Source organism: Equus przewalskii, chromosome X, assembly GCF_037783145.1.
Source record: "Equus przewalskii isolate Varuska chromosome X, EquPr2, whole genome shotgun sequence".
Classification (NCBI taxonomy): domain Eukaryota; kingdom Metazoa; phylum Chordata; class Mammalia; order Perissodactyla; family Equidae; genus Equus; species Equus przewalskii.
In genome coordinates, this window is record NC_091863.1 from 40727749 (window position 1) to 40748360 (window position 20612).

A 20612-nucleotide genomic window follows, 5' to 3' on the forward strand; every position below is an offset into this window, starting at 1 on the left:
AACAAAAATGTAAGGAGGTGCAGTCATAGGTAATAGTATATCCACTGCCTCTTCTTTCTCTCAAGAGGCTGAGGCTCTCAAACTGGCCTTTACTTGATGCGGGGTCGGTGAGCGGAGGAGTCGAAAGAAAGATTTCTTGGACTCTCAAGATCTGGCAGTAGTGCTCTTTTATTTAGAGAATAGTGTGGAATAGCATGGGGACAGGACCCATGGGCAGTCAGGCTGCTGCGTGGGGACAGGGCCCACGGGCAGGAGGAGCCACTGCTGCTGCCCCCACTACTGCTACCAACATGGGTGGAGAGTAAGGCCAAACCTAAGGCACAGGTATGTGAGCCATCTCTCCACAAGACAAAGGAAAGAACATGCGAAAAAGTTAAAATGGTATCAGTGCAGGTGGGGTCTGGCCGTTAGGTGGTCCCACAACTTTTAGATAAGAATCAAATCGGATTAAGTAAAGGCCAGAAGCCACCACCCTAAATACTATCTTCAGCTAAAGACAAAGGAGGATGTTGGGGGGGGGGGGTCAGTTACATGAGGTTGCCAGATAGTAACCAACTTAAGTCCTTGCCTTCCCCATTAAGAGTTTCCAGAGATAATACCATCCCGCCTTCTTCCTGGCACAGAGAGGGAGGCATCTTTACAGATGGAGGTTTCCCTTACAAATGTAAATATTTCCCAACAAAGGGCAAGCAAACTCCGCTCCGGGGAGCCTGCTTCTCATCTACAGTTTTAAAATTAACCAGCCTAAAATCCTCATCATAAACCCGCCCTGAACCCATTTGGCCCTGAAATCTTTTGGGGATATGGACGATGGTCAGTCTTCTGTAACTACTTCCGGCTGTGCAAGGTCGTAGAGCTGTCCCTAAATGGGGCCATAGGTACAGGTAGGAGGTTCAGCGGACCAGAAGGTTGCACCTGTGGAGTCCAAGGCTGACAAGGTGTACAGATCCTCTGGAGATGAGAGAATCATTTGATGAGAGGTGGTCCAGGAGATGAAACTTTGTTGACATGCAGAAGATAAACAATGAAATAGACAACAAATTATAATAAGAAATAACCCAATGAATAAGGTTTTGATAGTAGTCCAGAAACCTGGACTGACCAAGAGTTCAACCAATCATTTAGAGATAGGGTAGAGTCAGCCATGGGCTTAATTTGGTGGTTCATATCAGAGAGGAAGCCAGAGATATTTTGATGGTAGTCAGGAATATAAACACAACATTCAGTTTTTATAATGGCACCAGTGCCCCCCTGTGCTGCTGTCAAGACATCCAGTGCCATTCGGTTTTGGATGGCTGCCTTACGCATTTGGGATACTTCTAAATCAAGCAGCAAAAGGCTATGTTGTGTGTCATTTAATGCTTTCATAGTAAATTTGTTTAGAGCTTCCATGTGCCAGATGACCCTTTCGATTCCTAACTGGGGAAGGAAAATTGAGGCAACATGGTCATACCAGTGGAAGACAGAGCGTGTCCACTGCTGTTGCAGGTTTGGCAGGTTAGCAGGAGGAGATATAGTAAATGTAGTTCTACCTTGCATCCAGATGAAGCCTAGGGTGCTTCGTCCAATCCATCCAGGTGGCAGCCAGGGCCATAAGCTGGAGCCACATAACCACTGAGTGCCATTAGGGGCTAACCAATGTACGCTGGGCCATCTATCTCAGTCAGTCCCAAACCAATCAGTATTTCTTAAGGCTATGGTATGAGAACACATATAACGGGGAATTTTTCCCATAGGTCGGGTGCTATTAGGCCATGTATCACAGGTGTGATTGGTTTGTTCCCAACATAGAGTGGCCTTTTGACTGAGTTGACCACTAGTAGGAGTGAGCCAAATATATTCGTCCCAAATTTGATATAGTCCATCCTGTGTGTATCGATAAGTTGGGGACTTTACCTTTGGAACTTGTTGTTTATGATCCACCTGTGACAAGGCAAATCTAGTTAGTATTTGGGCAGTAGTATTGAAGGAAAAGGTTTGATTGTGGCTAGGGAACTCCCTGATATCAGAGATGGATGGGCACAAGGAGACATTATGATTAGTAATAGATGAATCTTGTAGAAGAAAAGAGATAGAATCTAATATCCATGAATGCATACTAAGCTTCTACTGAAACATAATTTTTCTCTCTAAAATCACCCTCATTTTTACAAGATAGCCAAATTAAGATTAACTGGTTTGCAAAATAAGTGTAGTTTCAATAAAACTTGGTTCAATTATTTACATAAGTGCAGCAAGTATAGCAATTGATTATACAGGCTCTTTTAAATCTGCTTTGCTGGAATTTTTGAGGAATCTCAGATTGAACTGTAAAGTCCTCTTGAGGCCAGAAAAGCCAAGCCAAGGACTTGCCATCAGATTTTGCCTGCAGTACCTACAGGTTTGGGTGGACTCCTCTCTTCTTGAGGTCCCCAAAATATTCTGAGGTTCCTTGAACCTGCCAGATAAGCAAGCTTCCTTACTTACCGGGTAAGTTTGCCAGAATCTCTGTAAACAACATACCAGGCCCATATTTCCAAGTGGCTTTATTACCAGAAAGTCCAATCTTTGTTCCTGAAAGGCAGTATTGTCATATCCGAGCCTGTATGTTTCTCTCAAATATGACATTCCAGTCAAAGCCTTGGTAATATAACCAATGTGTCCTGTTATACGGAGAACAGATTCTTATTGAACTTATGCAAATATTGCCACAACATAACCATACTCACTCACAAAGAGTTTCCAAATTCTGGAGGGATCAGGTAGGGAGAAAAAGACAAATGTTTCAGTTTTGCTCATAAAGGATAATTTCACCGAATTGCTATAAGTCATAGTTAGCATAAGAGAAAAGATTTCCTTAAATCTGAGAAAACAAAACACATCAAAAACAATATTTCAAAGTCATAAAAAATTATAATCATCCTCATCAGTTCATACAGTCCTGTATAATTGATTATTGAGTTTAATCTTCTGTTAGCAGATCTATGAACTTAGTTTCTGTTAGAATTCTGTAATTTCTTACCCAGTTCAGTTTTACAATCTGAAAATTTATCAGAAACCTGTAGTTTAGAATCTCATGTCATAATCCTTTCCAGGAATTTCTCTGAAGACGAAACATATTCACAAAAGCAAAAGGCATCACAGTAAAAACAGCAACTATCTGCAAATGGACAAAAGACTCAAAAGGGCAATTGACAAAGAAACTTGGCTACTTCTGTGACATATAACACTTTAAGATAATAACTGGAGTTATGACTGATAACCAGGACAGATCAAAATGTTAGGAATGCTATATAATTTTAAGACATTTATATTAATAGCATTTACCCACATAATACCACATAAGAAAGTTTATCATCGCTTATTTGACAATGCTTCCCATGTAGTTTAATAGACCAAATAAGCCTAATTTGTATCCTTCAAAAGAAACACTTCTATTCAGGACTTGAATATTTTTGACAAGAAGCTTGTCAAAAATACCAAAAGACTTTAAAACACTTGTTCAAACAACGCTTACTGTGAGAGAATGCTCAGGTATCCATTCAAAATGACAACAGAAACAGTCAAGAGCAAACAACAGTCAAAAAATTTTTAGAACAGACCTCTTTCTCTCTGAACATAGGAAATTAACAAAACATAGATTTTCTGTCTTTTAGGTAGAGTTAGAGCAGGCCAAAAGTTCAAGAAAGTTATCCTTTGAGAGAAAACCAAATTTTAATTTCTGCACCAGCTTATTTTTAACATTAAAACTCATTCACTTAATTAGATTTAGTTTAGTCTACTTGACCAGGCATAAAACTCCTTTCAGAATTTCTCCTTCACAAACCTTCTACAACTTTCTTTTTGCCTTCAGAATTTGTCCCAAAGTCTTTCTTTTTTCCTTTCTAGTACATTAGGACAAATTTATCTTTCTTAACCCAACAAAAATAATTCCATTCTTTATACCCTCTTTACTGAAAACATACATTTCAACTTTCCTTGAATACAGAGCTGTTTTCCTTATTAATTTCCAGTAGCTTTAATTAGATATGTTAATTAGAACTTTTAACCCTTAACAGGCCATAGTAAACACTAAAAGGTAAGCAATTACGAATTGTCTTTTATATCAGCATTTTAAACACTTCACAATTTCTAGAAACATGCCACTTCACAATAAAACACAAGGCATGCTTTTTAATAGTCCCAAATGCTTTTAGCATCTTTACAATAAGAAGCCAAAAGTAAATAACTTCAATATGTTTAGCAATAATGTTTGTGTTCTAGTCAATCCAAAAATGACCCAGATACTCAGATTTTTATCATTTAACTTAACTTGGCAAAACTCTAAAGTTTGAAGTTACCAAAAAGAATTTGGAAGCTGTTTTTCTCCAAGTATACAGACCATAAAAGTTATTGTACCCACTTTTATCTATTTAAACCGTTTGTTTCCAACAATCATGTTCAGATTACCCACGAAAATCTCATGAGACATTAGACAAAACTGGTCATCATTTAAAGCTATTATTTTGCTGTCGAATTTAGCAGACAACGTGAACTTATTTGACTAGTAAACACAGGCTGCATGCCTGCATCATGTGCAAATACCGACAACTCTGACAACAAGACTATTTTCAATCAAACCAACAAACTTGAACAAGCTTTCATTTACCAAAGATTAATTCACTTCACGTTAACTGTGAAAGACACTGGGTTAATTTCTGCTACATTTAGAATTTATGTAAGCACTTACTTTAAGCCAATTAAACAGAGCTCTTGATTTCTCAGAAACTGGGTTGTAACTCAAATGACATCATAGGTTGATCTACCTGTCTGACTGCATCACAAAGGCACAGAGAAACCCCTCAAATTTTCTCCAAGATGGAGTTTCTGGGGCATAACCCATCCAATTGCAAGTGTTTCCAATTGGTTAGAATGTACCCCAGCAGTGAGTCTCCGGGGATGCTTAGGGCATTCCCCATGGCAGTAAAGCTGGTGTCTGACTGACTGCAGCCTGGAGAAAGGGTTCAGAGGCCGAGTGTGGGTGTTGACATAGTTATAAGATTTAGTCAAGTCCCGCTCAGCCTGGGCACTTTGTCTCCGAGCCAGCACAGTTCAGGCAGGGAAGCAGGAGACAAAGGCCTGGAACTGGCTGGAGGCTGGGGCTCCCAGCGCCAGCGCTGAGAGTTAAGTCCCTGGCAAAAGCGTTTCAAGTTTTCAATTTTACAGACGGTCTAGGTTCTGCTCAGATCCAGCCTGAACTTAACCTCGACTTGGTGACAGCAGAGAAGGTGATGAACAAGACAAAGAAAGGAAAAGAAAAGATCAGACCTCGCCCTCCTGGCCTCTTCCAGAGGGTTATCAAGATGAGTCACACAGCAGTTCCCGTGCTGGGGCACACTACCCTAGCACGACAGTTCACAGAATGAATCACAGGTCTCCTACCCTCATAACTGACTCAGTAGGTGACTAAAGTACTCAATGAGTCAACCGTCAAGAGAGGGCACCCCACTTGGGGTTGCTGGGGCGATCAGGCCCAGAAACCCAAAGTTGGGGCTCCCAGGGGTGGAGCCTTTTACTCTATAAAGATTTCTTTGTTTCTCAGTTGCAAAGCTCAAAAGGAGACGAAAATGGCCATTGTAACTCTAAGAGAGATGAAAGAAACGGGTCCATTACCTTGAAAAATCCCCCCTGAACCTAGGGCAGCATTCTGCCATTGTTCCTATTGTGGGGTTCCTATAGCAAGGGGTGATGGGGGCATCCCCCAGCATTGCATCCCTTGTATACCTTCCCTGTTATGCCTGGCAGTAACAGGTGCCTGGTGAATGGTCCCTGAGAGAAAAGGAGAACTTTAAGAGAGATGAAAGAAAAGGAGCCATTACCTTGAAAATCCCCCCATTGGGGTTCCTGTAGCAAAGGATGATGGGGGCATTCCTTGAACATCTTCCCTATTCTGCCTGGCAGTAATAGGTGCCTGGTGAATGGTCCCCAGGATAAAAGGATAGAGAAAAACAGTGAGGAATTTTCCGCCAGTCTGGGGGACATTCTACCCAATTGCATCCTGGAGCCATTCTCCCAAGAAGGGGTACCCATACTCAACCGAAGGTTAGAGTTTGGTACTTTCCCTGAACTGGAGTCCCAATTGGGACTTTCCTGCAGTTCAGAGCATGGTCAGGTGCCATAGGGAGGGATCCCAATCCAGCCTTAGGAAAAGAAACCTTCCACGGGAGTCTTGGAGATTGGCAACCGTCCTAATGACTTAAGTGGTTGACCCGTGCCCAAGTAAAATTTATATATTAGAGATAGAGTCAGGAAGGAATGGATTAATTCATTCTACATCACCCTGAGGCTTAAGGTACTGATTCTCTTCAAGCTGAATGCCATGATTTGCCCCATGGAGTAGCCATGGGCAGCAAACATGGATTCATACAGCCGTCCAAGAAAGTTCCCGATGGAGAAATGAATTTAGATCCATCCTCAAAAAAGGGAAAGGCACAAGGAAAAAGGGCACTTACCAGAACTTGAGCTCACAAGCTGATGAAGCAAGTTTCCCGTACAGGCCACCAGAAATGATGCAGGGTCGGTGAGCAGAGGAGTTGAAAGAAAGATTTCTTGGGCTCTCAAGATCTGGCAGTAGTGCTCTTTTATTTAGAGAATAGTGTGGAATAGCATGGGGACAGGACCCATGGGCAGTCAGAGCTGCTGCTGCTGGCATGGGGACAGGACCCATGGGCAGTCAGGCTGCTGCGTGGGGACAGGGCCCACGGGCAGGAGGAGCCACTGCTGCTGCCCCCACTACTGCTACCAACATGGGTGGAGAGTAAGGCCAAACCTAAGGCACAGGTATGTGAGCCATCTCTCCACAAGACAAAGGAAAGAACATGCAAAAAAGTTAAAGTGGTATCACTGCAGGTGGGGTCTGGCCATTGGGTGGTCCCACCACTTTTAGATAGGAATCAAATCGGATTAAGTAAAGGCCAGAAGCCACCACCCTAAATACTATCTTCAGCTAAAGAGAATACTGACTAGAGGCGGGGATAGATGGGGAAGGGACATTCAAAGAGTCAAAAGAAGAAATATGCTACGTTAGTGTGTGAATATGTGTGAAGCACTATGCAATTAGGTTAGCCTTTAAGAGCCAAATATAGAGATGTTAAACACAGAAACTTTGGTCATTGTTTGTTTTTCTAAGCAGCATCATCATCCACTTTCTAACCTTGTTTATCCTACCCAAACATCTTCTCTTTCACACAAACTTGTGAATAATTGTACAAATCAACATTTTAAATACACTTTCAGTTTGCATTTGGTTTGAAAGGGCAGTTAAGATAACAAAAATGGGACCTGTGTAATGCAATTGTTATGAATAATGGCAAAATGAAATTTAAATGAACTGAACTATTGGCCTTCATCAAATCACTGTCTGTCTGTTAGTCCCAATAAGTATCTTCCAGCCTCTGATATAGCCTACCTAATTTAGTTTAAGCAATAACTATGACCATTTAGAAAATGGGCAGTGATACCAATGATTATTGGACATTATTTACTATGGACCAATACATATGAGAATTCCATTTCTTTTTCTTGTGAATTGCTTTCCAGCCAAGAGAATGAACAATATCATTTAGAGCAGCTTTATGCAACCATACTAAAGAGAAAAATTAGATAGCTATTCTGAACATCTCTGCAATGGTGCTGCATAGTTACTTCTGTCAAGTATTTATGTTATGTCTGTATTGTGCATATCTGTCTGTCCTTTCCTGTGAGTGATTGAAGCAGTGGAGGGAGAAAATAAAAGACTTTTAAAAGCTATAAACATTCTCTCTCTTTTTTTTTTTATTTCAAAGGGCAGCTGTTGAAGGAAAGTGGACTCAGATATGTTGCAGTTTCCTTTTAGGCAGCGGCTAATTAGGCAGCTAAGGTCTGTTCTATTGCCTTGCTGTAGCAAATGACTTACAGCTATTTTTGAGGAGTGGGCTTAGCTTGGCAGGGGCAGGCTCCGCCCTCTTATAATTATGAAATTCCCCTCTTCTGATTTCCTAGAATATTTGCTTACTGTCTGTATAATTCATCTGACATTTACTAGATGTGGTCTTGCAGGGTTAATTAACTTTTCCTGTTCCTGGGTCACCTACGTTGAAAGCCTGGAGGGCAGGTTCTCTCTCCTTTTCTTTGTATCTGCCACGATACTGGGCACACAGCTGAGCTCAAGAAACAAATGATGGTTTTGGAATTTCAGGCAGGAAATATAATTCAGAAGCCACAGAATCATGGACTCTGTAATAATGACAAAAAACTTGCTTAGCTATATGAGTGTGCAGCCTTCTGGGATCAATAATTGTCACACTTTAGTGTGCCTCAGAATCACCTAGAGGGCTTATTAAAACAGATAGTTGGGCCCCATCCCAGAGTTTCTAATTCCCTGGGTCTGCAGTGATGTGGGGTTAGTGAGCTGAGGAGTCGAAAGAAAGATTTCTTGGACTCTCAAGATCTGGCAGTAGTGCTCTTTTATTTAGAGAATAGTGTGGAATAGCATGGGGACAGGACCCATGGGCAGTCAGAGCTGCTGCTGGCATGGGGAGCTGCTGCCGCCAGGGCCGCTGCTGCAAACATAAGTGGAGAGTAAGGCTAAATTTAAGGCATAGGTATGTGAGTTATCTCTTTACAAGACAAAGGGAAGAATATGTAAAAAGAGTTGTTAAAATGACATCAGTGCCGGTAGGGTCTGGTTATTGGGTGGTCCTATCACTTTTAGATAAGAATCAAACTGGATTGAGTAAATGGCAGAAGTCACTGCTTAAATATTATCCTCAGCCAAAGACAAAAGAGGATTTTGGGGGAGGGGGTCAGTTACATGAGGTTGCCAGACAGTAACCAACTTAAGTTCTTGCCTTTGGCATTGATTAAGAGTTTCTAGAGATAAGGTCATTTCTCTGCTTCCTGGCACAGAGAGGGAGGCATCTTTACAGATGGAGGTTTCCTTTACAAATGTAAATGTTTCCCAACAAAGGGCAAGCAAACTCGCTCCTGGGAGCCTGCTTCTCATCCACAGTTTTAAAATTAACCAGCCTAAAATCCTCATCATGCAGTGGGGCCCGAAAATTTGCCAGGTACTGTTTTTTGCATGCATTATCTCATTTAATTCTCACACAGCCTTATGAAATGCGTACTATTTTAATCCCAATTTTATTAATGGGGAGCTGGAGCACAGAGAGGCCATTTGTGTGGTGGTATGAATAGATCAGGCGCTAGCCGCTTCCATCATCTTGGTGTGTGTGGGGGGGTATGCGTGTGTGCGAAGTGATTAGGCTGCCTTTTCTTTCTTCTAGGGTCCGAAGACGCAGAAGAGAAATTCTCTGAGAAAAAGAAAAGTATAAAGGATACCTTCTCTGATCTTTTGGCCCCATCTGGTGGTTTGGAGTCTGACTGAACAAAGTGTTGAGCTGTTGTCTCCCCCTGCTGGTGAGAATGGTGGGGTCGGTCCCGCCGCCTCTGAGATCGTTTTTCTGAGGCGGTTTTGTGTGGAGGCGGTTTTGTGTGGAGGCGGTTACCCGGAGGCGGTTAGTACCCTTTCCGTCTGCTCTTCTCCGTGTTTTGTTTTGTTTTGTTTTATTTCCGTTTCCGACTGGTGGGGAGCTCCTTTCCAATGCGTAGCTTTTGTCCCAATACATCTATGGCTTGTTAAAGGTTCAACTTATTTTCTAGGTATTAAAAGAGCCTTTGCCTTACACATACAAATATATGAATATATCCTGTGTCAGAGCTGGAGATGTGGCTGAGGGAACTTGTTAATCAGAATTTTTTTTTCCTGTTAAACCAAGAAACTTGTCTCAAACATCTAACAAAAAACATACTTAAACATAGTATTAATTGGTGACAAAACTTTTATCCTTCCTTCCCTCTAGATAGTATCTGTATCAGTGAATTAATGTTTCAAAGAAGGACCATGATGGAGAGGAAGGGGATCTGGAAGCATGAAGCCTTTCAGATTTCCTCCTGGCACTTGTAGGCATCCTCCCCAAAACACACATCCTTAAGGATCCCCTTAGTTTTAGGGACGTTAAAATGGGATGAAGACTGGCCTAGTCTTCAGCTTTGTCCTGTAGTTGCCCCCATGGGGATGTCAGGCTTAGACCTTCTGTGCCTGTTGCTCTCAAATCTAGATGGTAAATGAGGGTATTAAGTTCATGTGGCTGCTAGGATGTCACAGCTGCTTGGAAAATGTGCTTCCACACAGTACAAGATCGCCCAATGCAAAAGCCTATTTTGCCAAGGCATTCCTCAAATTAAAAGGGAAATTGGTGATTCCTCCCTGTTAGGGTCACTCCGCATCCTAAAAGTAGCATATTTGTGTATGTTATATTTATTGATGCATTTCTTTAATAGCCCCATCATAAAGGTGTGCCTACTTTCAAGGAAAGCAGTGACTATCCAACTCTGTATAGAACCGAACAGTGGCTCATGTACTTAGCCACCCAGTAAGTACTCTTGGTGAGATTATGACAATACTGGTTGTGTTGACAAGAATAACATGTTCAACCACATGTGTGCTCTGAAATCCTTAGCAGTTTTATATTCACCTTACTTTGGCGCTTAGCACATTCTGTCTTGTAATTATTTCATTATGAGCTTTATCTTTCCAAATGCGGAAATGCTTGGGGAGAATGACTGTGTTTTACTCATTTACCCTGCAAGGGATATCACTAGGCTCATATATATTAGTAAGTGCTTAAGGATATTTACATAATTGAAAATTAGTGTGTACACCTGAAACTAATATAATATGTCAATTATATCTCAATTTAAAAAAGAAAGAAAGAAAATTAGTGGTAATGGTTGTTCAACAGCTGTTCCCAGAGCCATATAGAAAGTGCGTGGCCTCCGCCAAGAACATTGGACTTCCTTGGTCCAAACTGCCTGGCTTACTGCAGTAACTTCCTAACTGGTTCCACTGAGTCTTTTCTTGCCATTCTTCAACAGATTTTTTAAAAAAGAACCAATATATTTTATCAGCCATAGCTAGTTTTTTACAACAGCTTTATTGAAATACAATCCAAATACCATATAAGTCGCCCATTTAAAGTGTACAATTCAGTGACTTTTAGTGTATTCATAGAGTTGTGCAACCATCACCACAATCAATTTTAGAACATTTTCATCACTATTAAGAACGCTCATACCCTTTAGCTGTCACAGCCCAACTCCCCCAACCCTATACCTCCCCAGCTTTAGGCAACCACTAATCTTCTTTGTCTCTATAGATTTGCCTATTCTGGACATTTAATATAAGTGGAATCACACAATATGGTCTTTTGTGACTGACTTCTTTCACTTAGCATAACTTTTCCCAGTAGAGAGTTGTGACAACATGTGTAAAATGTTGTTTATGAGGGAAGCTGATTAGAGACTCAGTGCCAAGCCTTTTTATTGGGGGCTGGTCAGGCAGGCACCCTCTGCCTAGCACATACCAAAACTCTGAAGTCTCAGGAGGAAAGCTGGTGTCACCATAAACCATGTTGTTTGCACAGTCAAGGTATAGTGAGCTACTCTTATTAGTTAGGGTGGTGGTCAGGTGGTCCAACTCCCCAAATCCAACTTCTGCAGATCCTAGCCAAGGGCCAACCTTGTCAGTAGGATTTTCAAATAATAGCATTCTCAGGCATGCTATGCTAACTCTTTTCTACACAGATTTTGATAGGGATTGCATTGACTCTGTAGGTCAATTTGAGGAGGATTGCCATCTTAACAATATTAAGTATTTCAATTGATGAACATGGGATGTCTTTACATTTATTTAGGTCTAATTTCTCTCAGTGATGTTTTGTGGCTTTCAGTGTATGTCTTTACCTCATTTGTTAAATTTATTTCTAAGTATTTTATTCTTTTTGATGCCATTGTAAGTGGAATTGTTTTCCTTTTTCCTTTTTTTTGTGAGGAAGATTGGCCCTGAGGTAATGCCTGTTGCCAGTCGTCCTCTGTTTTTCTGTGTGTGAGCTGCCGCTATAGCATGGCCACTGATAAGTAGTGTAGGTCCGCGCCCAGACTTGAACCCGGGCTGCCGAAGCTGAGCACACCGAAATTAACCACTAGGCCGCTGGGGCTGGCCTGGTGTTAATTATTCTTTAAATGTTTTGTTTATTTCTCCAGTGAAATCATCTGGATCTGGAGAGTTCTTTTTTTTATTTTAAAATTACAAATTGAATTTCTTTAAAAGTATGGAGCTACTCAATATTCAATTGATGTATTTTATATTGAGTGTATTGTGGAAGTTTGTAATTTCCAAGGAATTTGTCCATTTCAACTAAATTGGCAAATTTATGTGTGGAGAGCTCATAGTATTCCCTTAATATCCTTTGGATGTCAGTAGGGTCTGTAGTGATGGCCTTTGTTTCATTTCTGATATTATTAATTTGTCTTTCTTCTTTGTCAGTCTTGCTAGAGGTTTGTCAATTTTATTGATCTTTTCAAAGAACCAGTTTTTTGTTTCATCGATTTTCACTATTGGTTTTTCTCTTTTAAATTTCATAAATTTCTGCTTTTATCTTACTTTCTACCTTATGCTTCTTTGGATTTATTTTCCTCTTCTTTTTATAGTCTTGAAATGGAGCTTAGATTATTGACTTTTAAGACTTTTCTTCTTTTCTAATGTAAGCAGTTAGTGCTATAAATTTTCCTTTCAGTACTGCTTTAGCTGTGTCCCACAAATTTTGATACGTTATATTTTCATTCTCATTCAGTTCAATGTATTTCTTGATTTGCCTTAAGACTTCCTCTTTGATTGATGAGGTGTGTTGTTTACTTTCTTAGTGTTTGGGGATTTCCTGTTATTTTTGTTATTGATTCCATTGTGGTCAGAGAACACACTCAGTTATGATTTTAAATTTGCTGAGGTTTGCTTTCTGATTGAGGGTATGGTCTATTTTGGTGAGTGTTCCGTGGGAGCTTGAAAGGAATGTGTATTCTGCTCTTATTGGGTGGGGTGCTCTATAAGGGTTGATTAGATTCTCATATTGATGGTGTTGTTAAGTTCTTTTATATTCTTGCCAATTTTTTAATCTAGTTGTTCTATCAATTATCGAGATGAGGTTTTGAAGTCTCCAACTATAAATGTGGATTAGTCTATTTCTTCCTTGAGTTCTCTCAGATTTTGCTTCATGTATTTTGCAGCTCTGTTGGTTGGTGCATACACCTTTAGGATTTCTGTGTCTTCTTGGAGGATTGATGCTTTTACCATTATATAATATTCTTCTCTGTCCCTGGTAGTTTACTTTGCTCTGAAGTTTACCTTATCTGATACTAATATAGCTGCTCCTGCTTTTTAAAAATTAATGTATGTGTGATATATCTTTTTTCCACTTTTTAATTTTCAACCTACTTATATCATTATATTTGAAGTGGGTTTCTTTTTGGCAATATATCATTGGATCATATTTTTTTAATCCACTCTGCCAATCTCTGTCTTGTAATTCCTCTACTTAAATGATTTACATTTCATGTGATTATTGATCTGTTAGGGCTTCAGGCCACCATTTTATCTTTTTATTTTCTTATTATTCCCTCTGTTTCTCATTTATATGTTTTCTTTTTCCTGCCTTCCAGTTACTTGAACATTCTTTTGAATTCCATTTTGGTGTATCTATAGTATTTTTGAGTGTATCTCTTTGCGTAGCTTTTTTAGTGAATACTTGAGGTTTTACATTATATACAACTTATCACAGCCTACTGGAGTTGACATGTTACCTGTTTGAGGGAAGTGTAGAAACCTTTACTTTACCCTCCTCCATCTATATTATTGTTTTAAACATTTCCTCTACATACATTGAGAACCACATCAAACAGTTATAATTTTTGCTATAACTGTCAAACAAAATTAAGAAAAAAGCATCAGAAGGAAGATCTATTGTATCTACCTGTATTTTTGCTCTTTCCACTGTTCTTTCTTCCTGATGTTGCAAGATTCCTCCTATTACCACTTTTTCTACTTTGTGAACTTTCTATTCTTTTAAGGTGGGCATGTGAGAATGACTTGATTTCCCTTTCACTCCCGAAGGATATTTTCCTTGCATAGAGAATTCTGAGTTGACAGTTCTTTTCTTTTAGTGCTTTGAAAATATTGTGTCACCTCCTTCTGGCCTGCATGGTTTCTGATGAGAAATCCATTGCCATTCCAAAAAAAATCAGCCCCTATTAGAAAGGTGTCTTTTCTATTTTGCTGATTTCAAGGTTCTTTCCTTTGTCTTTAGTTTTCAGAAGTTTAGTTATGATGTGTCTTTGTTTGAATTTCTTTGGGTTTATCCTGTTTGGGATTCGTTTAGCTTCTTGAAGCTGCAAGTTTATGTCTCTCTCAAATTTGGGAAATTTTCAGCCTTATTTCTTGGAATGAATATTTTTGTAGAAAGATTACCAGAAGTAGAATCTCTGGGTAAAAGAGTTTAAACATTTAAAATTCAATAGGTATTTTCAAATAATCCTCCCAAAGTTTATGGCAGTTTTTACTCCTATTAACAGTGAATAAAAGTGCCTGTTTACCCACCGCTTTACCAACAGAAGTTATTATTAATCTATTAAACTTTTGCCAATGTCCTAAATAAAAACAATGAATTGCTGTTTTAATCTGCATTTACTTTTAGTGAAATTGAGCATATTTTAATGTTTATTTGCCACTTGTATTTCTTCTCCCATTTTTCATTTTCTTGCCAATTTTCTCAAGGGATGGTTCATCTTTTTCTTGTTGGTCGTGAAGTAATTTTTGTACATTTTGGAAATTATTCCTTTGTCATTTGTGTTGCCAATGTTTTTGCAGGTTGTTGTTAGATTTTTTAACCTTGTTTTTTGTTTGTTTTGCCAAAAAGAAATTTTAAATTTTTAGCTACTAAAATTGAGTCTTTTGCCTTCTCTAGATTTTTTTTGTGTTGTTTAGAAAGGTTTTTCCATCTGCAAGATTATAAAAATATTCTTTTATATTTTGTCTAGTATTTCCATGGTTTCAATTTCTCAGTTAAATCTTGGATCTACCTGAAATATATTTTCATGTGAAAGTGAGGTAGATAACAGCAGATCTTTTCCATTAGGATTTATTTTTTTAAAGATTCGCCCTGAGCTAACATCTTTTGCCAATCTTCCTCTTTTTTTGTTTCCTCCCCAAAGCCCCAGTACATAGTTGTATATTCTAGTTGTAAGTCTCTTTAGTTCTTCTATGTGAGCTGCTGCCACAGCATGGCCACTGAGAGACAAATGGTGTGGTTCTCTGCCTGGGAACCCCACCTGGGCCGCCAAAGTGGAGCATGCTGAACTTTAACCATTAGGCCATCAGGACTGGCTCTCTATTAGGTTTTAATACAGGGATGTAGAGGGGAGGAAAAATGAGAGTTTATGAGAATGTTGTATGCCTGGGAGGAGGGAAATACTGGAAAATGGTAGAGACAAAGGGCTGTCTCCTCTTTTCTCAGTGTTCTCTCTAAGTGCTACCCAAAGGAAAGATTAAGTCAACTGGAGGTGTGAAAGTTGAGAGAAAAACAAATTTAAAAAATTTTGGAAAAATAGTAACTTTACCCAATGACTTTTTTGTTTTTGTGAAAAGCTGGGAAGAAATAGGAAAAATGAAATTGCTTGTTTTGTGATTTTTGCATTGCTGTTGTTTTGGTGGATGGACATTTTCCTCTCTTGACTAAAGAAGACTTACAGTAATTTGTGTTAATACTATATTTCCTTTATATTGCATCCCAGCAGGACACTTGTCTACAGTGATGACCTTAAAGGAAGATCCTCATTTACTTAGTTAACCGATATTTTTCAATCATCTGTCAAGGAGGCAGGTATGGGCTAATGCTTACGTGTTTGGTCTTTGGAATCAGACTGCTTGGGTTTAAATCCCAGTCTGACAGCTTACCAGCTGTGTGATCTAGGGCAAATGACTAAACTTCCCTGTGCTTCAAGATCTACTTCTGCAAAATGGGGATATTAGCACGTCATTATATTGTTGTGAGTGTCAGAACAGTGTCAAACATATAGTAAGCAATCAATAAATGTAAACTATTATTAATGCTAATCATTGGAGTTAGGACACAATAGATATGGTCCTTGTAGTTATGGATCTTGTATTCTTGAATGGGGAGGTAGGTTACAAAATTACAAATAGCAATAATTACTCTAAAAGAAATGTAAGAGGCTGAGATAGAGTATAATGGAGTGGGTGGAGAATCCTACTTTAGATAACGTGGTCAGGGAAGGCCTCTCTGAAGAGGAGACATTTAAGCTGAGACTTGAAGCATGAGGAAAAAAAACAAAAATGGTGGGAAGATTGTTTCAGATAGTGGGAACACCACGTGCAAAGTTCCCATAAGGCGAGAGATTCTGGTACAGTCAAAGCTTTGAAAGAAGACGATTATGGCTGGAATGGAGTGAATGAGAAAGAGAGTGTTATGAGACGAGGTTGATGAGATAGGGAGGACTTGCAGACCAGAGTAAGGAGTTTGGATTTTATTTTAAGTTCTGTAGTAAACCACTAAAGCAGGAGAGGGACATGATACAATTTTTCTTTTTTTTTAAAAAGATTGATCTTGCTGTTGTGTTGTATTTGCATTAGAGAAGGGCAAGATTAGAAAGGGGGAGAGCAGCTTGGAGGCTCTTGACAATGGTTCAAATGAGAGACTGTGGTGGCAGTGGAGATAGACAAAACTAGATGGAAATAAGATACATTTCTGAGGTAGAATCAACAGGATTCGCTGAAGGATTGGATATGGGAGGGAAAGGTGATGGAAAAGAGTTTGAATCAAGGATGATACCAGGTTTCTGACTTGATTAACAGGCTGCTTATTGTTAGTGCCATTGAATCAATTCTGACTCCTAGTAACCATGTGTACAGCAGGGTGGAACCCTGCCTGGTCTTTTTGTGCCATCCTCCCATCTTCCACTGCTCTAACAGACAATACTCCACTGCTATTCATAGGGTTTTCATGGACAATTTTTTCGGAAGTGAGTGGCCAGATCCTTCTTCCTAGTCTGTCTTAGTCCGGAAGCTCTACTGAAACCTGTCCACCATGGCTGACCCTGCTGGTATTTGAGATACCGGTGGCATAGCTTTCAGCATCACAGCAACACGCAGCCACCACAGTATGAAAACTGACAGATGGGTGGTATGGTTCCCTGACTGAGAAACAACCCTGGGCCATGGTGACGAGAGGCAGACTCTTAACCACTAGACCACCACGGCTGGCTAACAGGCTTGATGTAGTACCACTTTCTGAAATGGGGAACATTGGAGGAAGGATCAGGTTTGGTGAGGGTTGTGAACATGTTGAGTCTGAGGTGTCTATTAGACATCCAAATGGAGAAGTGGAGTAGCCAGTTGGATTTATGAATCTGGAGTTCAGGGCCAGCTTTTATAGATATTTAAAGTCATGAATCTGGATGAAATAACCTAGGGAGATTACAAAGAGAAGAGGGCCTGGGATGATGTGAATATTTTACCTTTAATGTAGAAGCAATGAGATACTAAAAGGAGAATGGGCTAATAATAAAGGTAGGGATGTAGTTTAGTAGTAGAGTATCTGCTGTATATGCAAGAAGTCCTAGATTTTCTTTCTAGCATCTCCATTTTCTCTTTGCCTCCTCAGAGCACAGGGCAGGGCTATAAATTTTTCAAGTTTTCTGTCAATTACTCATATGTATTTTTTCTAGTTCTTGGAACAAAGCAGGTGCTCAGTAAATATTTGTTGAATGAGAATATCTGGGTTGTAGTACCTGCTTTGTTACAATGAAGATTTGCGATATTGGGCAGCTAGCAAGTTATAATTTTGTTATCTGTAAAATGGCAGTAATAAAAGCACCTATCTTTCTGGACAGGATTTAAGACAATAAAAAATTTATAGCAATTAGCCCAGAATTAGTGCTGAATTAATGTTAGCTACTATTAGCTGTCAGCACTTCAGGTGCTTATCCATAAAATAGGGGCAATAATTTCTGCCCTGCTTCCCTCACAAAGCCATTTGTGAAGCTGCAGAAGTTAATGTTTGACTCTACAAAGGGTTATTAAAATTAATGTTTTAATTTACATTATACAGCCGGTCTCCCCTCTCCTCCATCAAGATTATTTAAATGAAAACGCATCTTTAAAGAGACCCAGTACTCCCGCCTGTCAGCCCACCCGGACCCAACCAATTGTACTCGAAACCACGCCCACTGCGGAGTCTATTAGCCGCAGAATTCCGTTTAAAAACACCCAGCCCCGCCCCTCCTTGCTAAGCAGCGCACGTCGCAACTCTGCACGCTGATTGGCTCCTGCTGGCCAATCACCACTGTGCTTCCTGTTGGGGTTGTAATTTTCAAAATTCGCCGCTGGGCCGATTGCGGGGAGCACAGGCTAGGTTGAGACGGACACCGGTCGCTACGACACGGAACTGTGTTTATTTCCTGGGCCTCTCCTGGTCTAGGTGTGCGTTCATGGTCTTTCCTGTTCTGCTCTCAATCTCGATGTGAGGTAGGCGCTTTTGGGCTTGTACTGCTCGCAAAAATGCCCAGCTCTGTTGCACGTGGGTCGGTCTCCGAGCGTCGCTCCAGCCCCTTGTTACACGTTGCTTTCACTTGCGGCGATGCACGGCGTCCCTGCTAGAAACTTTTGTTTCGTTCTGCTGTCGGTCAGCAGTCTGTGGAATGAGCCCTGTAGGAGGTTGGGCAGGGAGTGTGTATTAGAGGGTGAGATGGCAAAGACTGGGTCCCAGCTTTTAGATGGAGAGACCAGTACACGTGCCTGAATCGGAGTACGTTTACAAAACGTCTTTTCACAAGTGAAAGTGTGCAGGGTCAATTTCATAAACAAGACGTATTTAAGTCAGAGAATGCTACTTGAGGGATGTCTTGTGAACTACAGGTTGAAGGATATGATACAAAGGAGGATGAAAACACGTGTCCCCTCTCCCCTGTTGTCCCCATTATCTCCACTGGCTCTCTTCTATCCCCGCCTCCAATGCCCTCACCTCGGGCTTTCCCACTGCTCTCAGCTATGGTCCACCTAGAATGTCAGAGGTCTAAGGGATCCTAGAACAGTGCTTCTTAAACTTTAAAGTGCATACAAGTCACCTGGGGATATTGTTAATTTGCACTTTGTGATTTAGTAGGGCTAAAGCGCTAACAAGCTCCCAGGTGGTGATAATATTGCTGGTCCATTGACTATGGTTTGAGTAGTGAAGAGGCTCTGGTCCCATTACCTCATTTTATTAGGTGGGGAGATGAGGCCTAGAGAGGGAACAGGGACTTGCTCAGTGACACCCAGACAGCTGGGGGCAGGGTCAGAACTCGACTTCAGGCATCTTTACAAGCCCAGCGCTGCTTTGACTCACACCGTGCTGCTCTCTCTCCCCAGTGTCTTGGTGTCTGTAACCAGCCTTTATCTATAAAATGAAGTCGCCACTCTTCCCTGTAGACTGTCTCGACAGTTTTGGAGTCTGAGCAGTTGGGCTTCTAAACAAGCCAACTTACCCTTGTGTGGGTTTCAGCACCATCCCTGGGATGCACAATGGGGTCTCCGACACTTATCAGTGTGTATGTAGGGGACATGGAAAGTGGAAAGGATTCTAATTTTCTTGTCCAAGTGAGGCTCAGGGTTCTGTCGGTGGTAGAAGTTGGGAGTGCTCTGCAGAGTGTCCTTTTATGAAAGTGTGTTTTTGGTGGTGTCAATCCACCAAATGTGGGCTAGGAGGGGGCCACATAGAGAGCGGTTGGGGTGCGAAGAGCCCAGGGACCATCTCAGACCCCAGCTCCAGCCCTCTCCTAGTGGCAGGGAAATCAGTTACTTAAAGCAGTGTGTGTCCCCCAAAGCAAGTGATTAGTGTTCAGGATAATGAAGGTGGTATTGACCATCATCTGAATAACCTTATTTTCTCTGAGGTTTTCGTTAACCTGTGATGTTATCAGCTGAAAGTTTTCTAGCCTGTTGACTCCAGCCTGATTTTTTCTTTTTCCTTGAAAGATAAAGGTTTCAGAACGTGAGTCGTTGGTCATCCATTAAAAAAATCGCATGGGGTGTGAATAATAATAGTGGAGTAAGTGGTTTTCATACAGTGCAGTTAAGGGTGGGTGCATCCAATTTAGCTTTGTTGCTGCTTGGCTGAGTTTTGAGGGGTGAGAGGGAAAATAGGTTTGGATTTGGGGGAAGAGGAGGAGAGTAAGACACACCATTTATTCTGAGTGCCTACCGTGTGTTAGGCTTCGCACATACAAATTTAAATTTGAGCCACATGATACCTCTGCAAGTAAGTGCTGGTATATCTCTTTTGCAAAAGAGGTTCAGAGATGCTAAGTTGGCTGGTTTAGAAGCCCAGTTGCTTCTTTAAAAAGCCTGTGCTCATTCTACCTCCTCACACAACCACACTATGGCCTTTCTCTGTGGACCGTGGACTTTTTTGAAATGTTTTTGAGTGTGATGAGAGAGACTTTGTGGTATTATAGAAAGAGCCCTGGGAAGAACTGGGCGATCTATGTTGCTTAATAGTTTGTCCTGGGTAGTAAGTCACTTAACTCATCTGGGACTATGAAATGGAAAGAATTGTACCTGCCCTGCTTACCCTCTGTTTTATTGTGAGGATCAACTGAGGTAATAAATGTGGAGGCGTGTACTTGTGCTGACCTTTCCTCACCGACAAAATGTTTAATACTTCTCC

At 40.7% G+C, this 20612-nt stretch overlaps 1 protein-coding gene across 6 annotated transcripts in view; it reads left to right on the forward strand.

Moving 5' to 3' along the window:
• The first annotated feature begins 9455 nt into the window (after positions 1 to 9455).
• Positions 9456 to 20612, forward strand: part of CCNB3 (cyclin B3) — a 55237-nt gene continuing 44080 nt past the window's right edge. For 2 of the 6 annotated variants that reach the window (XM_070603667.1, XM_070603669.1), the window contains exon 1: positions 18274 to 18433. The gene's annotated coding sequence lies outside the window, so the exon portion shown is untranslated. Of the gene's footprint in view, positions 9516 to 18271; positions 18434 to 20612 lie in introns of those variants that run through there. The other 4 variants (XM_070603670.1, XM_070603668.1, XM_070603672.1 and 1 more) reach the window with 4 other exon arrangements.